This window comes from Papaver somniferum, chromosome 9 (assembly GCF_003573695.1).
Source record: "Papaver somniferum cultivar HN1 chromosome 9, ASM357369v1, whole genome shotgun sequence".
Lineage (NCBI taxonomy): Eukaryota > Viridiplantae > Streptophyta > Magnoliopsida > Ranunculales > Papaveraceae > Papaver > Papaver somniferum.
This window is the reverse complement of record NC_039366.1, coordinates 164286252-164294738: the sequence shown is the minus strand read 5'-3', so window position 1 is coordinate 164294738 and position 8487 is coordinate 164286252.

The following is an 8487-nucleotide window of genomic DNA, read 5'->3' as shown; positions in this document are numbered from 1 at the left end:
TACTCGACATTAGAAAGAAAATTTATGGAGTACAAACTAAATAACCAAGGTTAATTAATTTAGTTCTTAATGCTCGACATATAGCATCTTATGGAACAACCAACAAAGCCAAGGTAAATCGACTTAGTTGTAAGGTGCTCAACATAAGACACACAATGGAGCCTTCACGGAAACATAATAAAATGGATCAATGAAGATCAATACCGTGGATAACATACAAGGATCTATTCTATTTTCCATCATAATGACATAATAGACTCTATCCTTGTTGAACAAAAGATTTTATCCTATTTTCCATCAAATACATGATTGCATAGGCATAACTTTTGTATATGTCAAAAGTCCATTCGTCCTTTCATCAATATGAGTACCAACTTATGAACGACTTTACTTTTGACAATATGGGAAACATATATAACAAATATTTTCATAACAAAAACAAAAATATTCAAGGCTAACCATAAAAGTTATTACAACCCATGAAGAGTTTAAACCAAGGTTTTAGAAAAACAAACATTAGCATTCATAGAGATTACTCACTTTCATGATAGTGATCTCTCTCGATTTCATAGAACTTTTTTCCAAGGGCAGGTACCGCAACTACATCATACTCCACCTTTTCTTTAAGAACAGAAATTTATCTCTTGGTGCAAGCAAGCTTTTCTTTTGTTTCAGCAAGTTCAATATGGAGAAGGTCCATCTCATCCGCATCAACAACAGGTGGAGCTATAGGAGCATTTCTGACAGTTGAGGGCATCATCTTTTCAATGCTTGACCTTCTTATCATTGATGGTCCTCCGAGATTGGTTCCAATCATTTGAAGGTTGTAACTAGCACAAGTTCTTGAAATGAGACAGGGAAGTCCAGGTCTTCTATTACTGCTTTGTTTAACATTGATCATAGAGTTGACAATCACTCCACATAAATCGATCTGCCTCCCTTCAACAATTAGATAGATAAACTCAATAACATCCTTCGTCCAGCGGTTTTTGTCACAGGTGCTTGGAAACATATTTGCCACAATTAGCTTAGAAACAACCTTGAGATGAATACCTGCTCCTTGTACACATACCTTACCATCATTTCGAACGAGATTCTGATTAAACAGTAAGACAGAAAGGTCTTCTAAAGTTCGTCTTTGAGTTGGAGGAAAATGAGTGCCACCAATGGGTACTTGAACAAGTCTTGAGATAATTTCTCTGTTAACATCAATTACAGTTCCTCCCACCATGGTTTTGAAAGAGCCGTATGCACGGTTCACATCATGAATATTTGCATAAAATTGTGCAACCAATTCACTATGAACATTACCCGAGGGTTCGTGGATAATTCCCCAATGATGATTACTAAACAAATTGTTAAAGAAGGGAATATCACCAATAGTTGGATCAAGAAAACGTTCGCGAATGGATGTTTTACTCATGAGTTCAACATACAATTCACGTGCTGTACGGTTAAAGAATCTAACACTTAATTCTAGATCAAGGAACGATTCAACCCTGGGTTGATGACTAGAGCTACCAACTTGTCTAGTTCTTCTATAACTCATGATTGGAAGAAGAAGAAGAAAAATCAAAAAGAGGTAGAAGACTTACTCGGTTCGCGGTCTTGGACTAATGGTGAATCTCGTACACAAACTCGAAACACAAAAAGAGATTCAACCCAAGGTGCACAAACTTCTTGTGAAGACAGGGGTACTCACAGATTTTTTGTTTGGTTCAAAAATGTGAGCATGAAGGTAGAAGAATTGAACACGAACTGTTGAAATACTTCTCTCGTTTTCGAACTGAAGAAGCAAGGGAAGAAGGTGAAGTGACCGAGGGGAGGATTTTTCACTTTTTTATGTTTTTAAACAAAACACTTGCCACGTTCGCGCACTGGACTCATTTGTGAGACGGTTCCAACAACAGTACGTGCGAGCGGCTTGTGTGGTTCCAAGGGCGTGTTTGGTTGTCCCTCATAACACCATGAGAGGGCTTCCTTCCAACAGCTCTTACCACTTACAAGAACTAGATAACTCCATAGTAAAGTTCTTTCAAGATAGTCGAAGAGTATAATCAGGGTCAAGAAATTTTTCTGATTTCTCTTTTTCCATCTTTTATGTCGAAGATTTTTTATGTTGCATAAAGCAATTTTTTTGAGAGAACAGAACACCCTCATTCCTTCATAGGGCTTGATAATAGAATTATCTTGGTGGAAAAAAATTAGGAATAGAGCAATGAGCCAATTCACGCTTTGAGATGATATACTCAGATGTCTGAGATTTAAACTTCTCTTGTAGTTCTTTTAGTTTATCAAAACTAATTGGATTACACCAAGGAAGAGCATTAAATTTACTATTTACCATAACTTGATTTAGCCTATCAAGAGACTCCTATTCCTTCAAAACAAAAAGGTTAACATCAGAAGTTAGGCTTTCAAGTTTCATTTCAATCTCAGAAAACATTTCAGGGGATTTTAAACCTGGCGAAGGTTTAGACAAGAATTCTTCTACTGAAAAGATAAAATCAGACATGGAAGAAAATTCTTCAATCCCTGGATCTGGTGTTGTATTTATTGAGATATCACTTCTGTCCATAGAGTCAGATCGCTACAAACACGGACTTGTTAGGTCTTAAACGTGTTTGCCTGCTATGATACCAATTGAAAAAGCGGGGGTCTAACAACACCACCCAATATTTTGCTTAGCAATCTGTATGGACTAACTCCGAAATACTTTGCTAGAGAATCAACTAGACAGTCAGACTCAATCTAGATAAAAGTATCTCAAGAAGTTAATATATCTCTCTTGATTTTATTTTTACTCAAGCTAAAAACAATAGCGAGTCTTTATCAAATACAAGGAATACTTGGACAGTAGCAAAGACCAATGTCCAAGGATCAATCAATATCAATCAACAACCAAAGGTTGGATTTCCAATTGATGATCACGAACGCACAACCTGTATTATTTAAATTATATAAAATATAACACGGACAAGAAATAACACAGCCAGCAGAAATTTTGTTAACGAGGAAACCGCAAATGTAGAAAAACCCCGGGACCTAGTCCAGATTGAATACACACTGTATTAAGCCGCTACAGACACTAGCCTACTGCAAACTAACTTTGGACTGGACTATAGTTGAACCCCAATCAATCTCCCACCGATCCAAGGTATAGTTATACTCCTACATATCTGATCCCAGCAGGATACTGCGCACTTGATTCCCTTAGATGATCTCACCCACAACCAAGAGTTGCTGCAACCCAAAATCACAGACTTGATAATAAACAGACCTGTCGCACACAAAAAAGTCTATCAAAGGATAAATCTGTCTCCCACAGATAAACCCTAGGTTTTGTTCCGTATTTTGATATAAATCAAGGTGAACAGGAACCAATTGATAATCCGGTCTTATATTCCCGAAGAACAACCTAGATTAATCAATCACCTCTCTACAATCCTTCCTGACTACACAAGCGGATTGTCAAGGAATCACAAACAGTGAGACGAAGATGTTTGTGACTTCTTTATCTTGCCTATCGTAGAAATCTCACGATCTCAAGCCAATCAATCGATTGTACTCGTACGATAGAAGATGCAAGATCAGATCACAGAACTACGATAAAGTAGTATCGGTCTGGCTTCACAATCCCAATGAAGTCTTTAAGTCGTTAACCTTATTTCAAAGGTTAATGGAGATCGACTCTAGCGGGAGCACTAGTAGCACACAGACGTGTGGGGATTAGTTTTGCATAATGCTAGATGTCTCCTTTATATAACCTTCAAATCAGGGTTTTTCCTTAGTTACAAAGAAATCCTTATTCACCGTTAGATGAAAACCTGATTCAGATTCAAGCTAATATTTCTCAACCGTTAGATCGAAAACTTAGCTTGACACACACACTTGGGTAGACGTTTACTGGGTTCGTGAAAACCATCCCCAAACGTGTACGTGTATGTTGGTTCAACATAGTAACCCAAAAGGTTAACCATATGAGCATTTCATATTAACCTTGTTCTTCTTCACCATAACTAGTTCAATTGACTCAAATGAACTAGTTAAAGAGTTGTTCAATTGCTATGAGATATTATGTAACTACACAAGACACAATTAAAACAAAGATGATTCGATTCGATTGAATCGGATCATGAACATTATAGCCACGGTTTGCATAAAGCATTCCTTAGTAATTTAATGTTTCATGTTCAGAGCACATCTTTTGATCATAACCTCTTAAGTTCACAAACAAGTTCGCGGACTTAAGTTAATCGGTTGAGTTTTCCAAACTCATCAAAAATTCTCGGAAAGAGAACTTCCGCTAGTTCGCGGACTTAGCACACAAACGAGTTTTGGAAAATCCAGAAGAAATTCTCGGTCGAGAACTTCCGACAGTTCTCGGACTGAGTCCGCGGACTGGGTTCGCGGACTTGGCAAGCCAATTCCACAATCCTCCCGATTTCTCTTGATCAACAAAGTTCGAAAACTTCGGTTCAAGGAATACATGCTTATGTAATCTAAACTTTCATTTCAATCATTGAGACATTCTTAGAGGACGCTATGTAGCCGTTATTCACAGACCGATTCACGTCAGAGCAATTCTCAAAGTGATTGAAACTTTTCATGACTTTCGTCACTAGGTGAAGATAAACTTGATCAAAGCGAAACACTTTACCAACACACGATTTCGAGAAAAAATATAAGCAATGAATCCTCAGCTCGAAATGTCAAATGTGTATGATCTAGTCTATATAGCATACGACTTTTGTCTCATAAGAAGTAGGAGATAGAAGAGATAGACTTTTGAGTGATAGATAAGTTCAAGTCTCCACATACATTTTTGTTGATGAAGTTCCACGGTTCCTTCTATAGATCTTCGTCGTTGTATGATGAATCGCCATGAAGTCCTTGAGCTCAACTACACTTTTCTATCCTAGTCCGATACTTAGCTATGTAGGTGTAGATGGGGAAAAACGATTTCTGGTTTTTAAGGAATTGAGGAGAAGACCGTAAGGAGGAGACTCCTCGAACCGAGCGAAATGTTAAACCTCACACAGATGCACCGCTGCAAAGGGGGTGCTTTAGATTCGAGAGATCAATCTGTAGTACTCCGGCCTAAATCAAGACAATGACCGTTCCAGAGTAAATTCGGTCACAAGAGAGGATGGGTTGATATGTAGGAGGGAAGCTGGGAAGTGTGTGGAATCAATGGTAATCAAAGATTGTGGGTGTGTGAATTCTGAATATGATAAGCTCTGAGTGATTGAAATTGCTCAATTGAGAGTAGTTGCTCAATTGATGAGTTGATGATCTCGTGTTGTCGATGAGACGTGAGATTGATGATACTGATGATGATTCAATCATGATTCAGAGACTTATTTATATTGCTGGAATTGTAGACACCATGATTCCATGAAGTGTGACAGTTGATGGAATCAAGGAGTGGGGAAGTGGAGATCGTGTTTGAAACCAGTTGCTCAACGTGTGGAGACTTGGTCGATTTTCCACCCACTACCTCGTGAATTCCTTCAACTGATTGCACGACTTGCTCACATTCCATCGTGTGTTTGAACACACGTGCCGTAGACCGCCAGACCAAAACCCTAAGTGATATCCCCCCAAGTGACACGATTGACGTCTCGTGGTTTGTTAGTCAATTGATGACTTCGTGGTTTGATGGGACGATGAGTCCATGTAGTCGTTGAGTTGAACATGATGTTCTGAAACTCGTGAATTGAACATGTCATGAGACATATAGTTCTTACGATGAAGTGAGCAAGTATTGCTCATTCGATGGATCGTTGAATATTGATTGTTGAACCAATATTCCTTGGTTTGAACAAATATTTATCATCTGAGCAAGTGTTGCTCATGTGATGAATTGTTGAATATTTGATCGTCTGAGCATGTGTTGCTCGTCTGATGGATTATTGGCAGCGTACCAAAAATATTAATTAGAATACTGGTCGTTGAACCGAGCATAATTAATAAATTAATGACCATGAGGTCGTCATAAAATTATTAAGGTTAGAATCTGGAATGATGATCCTTGGATTCAGAAACCCTAATTTGATCAATTGATGATCAATTCATGGTTCGTCAGAATTTCAACCATGGGACGAAGGAGGGAGCGACTACATGGGACCGTGGATCAACCATGTAGTGTCCATATGCTCACGTGAGCAAATACGAAGAACTCCTGAAGAGTTGACGATTTGTTGGTGAAAGAATGATTAAATGCTGGTTTAATCATTTATTACAAAATGCTCGTCTGAGCCTTAGGTGAGAAAACCTAATTAATTATGACGAGGCGAGGGACCGACCATGGAGTCATGAAACCGGCCCTGGGTTGTCCCGTGACCGCCTGACGATCACTTCATGAAAATCCAAAGTGTTTGGGAGAGTTTTGGACCTAATACGAGCAATTGTGCAAATTAGGTCAAAACTGTGAAAATTGATGGGACCGGCTTCCGTGAGCCAAAGAGCCAATCTTGGTCGGTCAAGATAGCGTGCTCGTGTCCCCAAGGCGTCCGCGTCTCAGTCCTGAGAATTTTGATATTTTCTGGCGTGCAATTGAGCATCCATTCGAGAAAATATGCCAAAATTAGGGTTTCGACGAAACTGAGGAAAACACCATGAGATGATGAAAAATAATTATAAAATAAGGAATGAGGAGGCGTGGGACCGCCGTGGTCAAGGCATGGTCGGTCGTGACCACGGTCCCGTGGTGCCTTTTCCTTAATTTTATAATATTTTGATGATTTTATGAAAAATTCATGAATTTTGAGAAATTTGATGAATTTTGGGAGTTTCCATGAATTGAAGGAGTTTTCATGAGTTCAAGGAAGCAAAAATATTAAAATAATAAAACAAGGGCGTGTGGGACCGTGGAAGGCATGGCCGGCCGGCTAGGGCCCGGTCCCACAGTTTCCCTAATTTTATAATGATTTTATGAAAAATTCATGAATTTTGAGAAATTTGATGAATTTAGGGAGTTTCCATGAATTGAAGGAGTTTTCATGAGTTCAAGGAAGCAAAAAATATTAAAATAATAAAAAACAAGGGCGTGTGGGACCGTGGAAGGCATGGCCGGCCGGCTAGGGCCCGGTCCCACGAGTTTTCCTAATTTTTTAATATTTTTAGGTATTTTATGATTTGAGGGAATTTTTCCTAATTTGAGAGAAAACCATGAAATCAAGGAATTTGATGAATTCAAGGAAAACTAATAATAAAATAATAAAACAAAGGGGCGTGTGGGACCGGCTAGGGCATGGCCGGCCGGCCAAGGCCCGGTCCCACAAGTTTTCATAATTTATTTTTTTATTATTATTTGATGATTTGTGCAAAAATACCATGAAATCAAGGAGTTTTTTCATGAAATTAGAGAAATAATAATAATAATAATAAATAATAAGGAACCGTGGGTGTGGGGCCGGTTGGGACCAAGGCATGGCCGGTTGGCCAATGGTCACGCCCCACACTCCTTTCCTTAATTTTATATTATTTTTTATGGATTTATGGAAGTACCATGAAACCGAGGAGTTTCCTCAAGACGAAGGAGATTTGATAAAATGAGAGAATTTTCATCAAATCATGGAAATAATAAAAATGCATTAAAATATAAAACTGGCGTGGGATTGACCACGACACGGTCGGTCGGTCGTGTGTCCGTGCTCCCAGCACCCTGGTCAATATTTTTAATTATTTATTATTCTTCTCTATTTTGCATAGGTTCATCGTTTCGTTGTATTTTTGAAATACTCGTTCGTGCGGTGACTGTTAGTGTATCATCGTTGAATACACCTTCACCATTTGAATCGGGGCTTACTTAGAGGTAGCTCAGACGCCCGGTTGTTGATTATTTATTACTAATTGTGGAATTCAGTGGAGAATAATTCACAAAACTGAGTAATAAGATGTTTATTATTAATTCATAGGATCAGCTGAGGATTCGACTACGAATTCAGAATAATAAAGTGAGCATTACCATTCCATGGGATCGTAGATTCGACCATAGAATCAGAGTAATTAAGGTTTATCTATTACCATTTATGAGACCAGTTGTGGATTCGATCATGAAATCGGAGTAATGAGATAATATAGTTATTGCTATTCTATGAGATCAAGTGTGGATTCGATCATAGAATCAGAACAATTGTTATTGTCATTCCATGGGACCAGTCGTGGATTCGACCATGGAATAGGAGCGATTGTAATTAGGAATAATTAACTTTGTGGCTCTATACTAGCAGAGCAAGCTGTCTAGGAGCATTAATTATCCTGATAGCTTCGGTAAGTCATATCCTTTATATAGTCAGGGTAAACTGTTGTTTGTTCCTGAAGACGTTATCGCTCTATACTAGCAGAGCAAGCTGTCTAGGAGCCGTCCATCTCGTGATGCTATATAGAAATAATCACTGAAAGTATTCAGTATTCATGAGATATGCCGTTGTCCAGTCGTGAGACTACATATCTACATGTACTCTGAAGAAAGTACTCTCC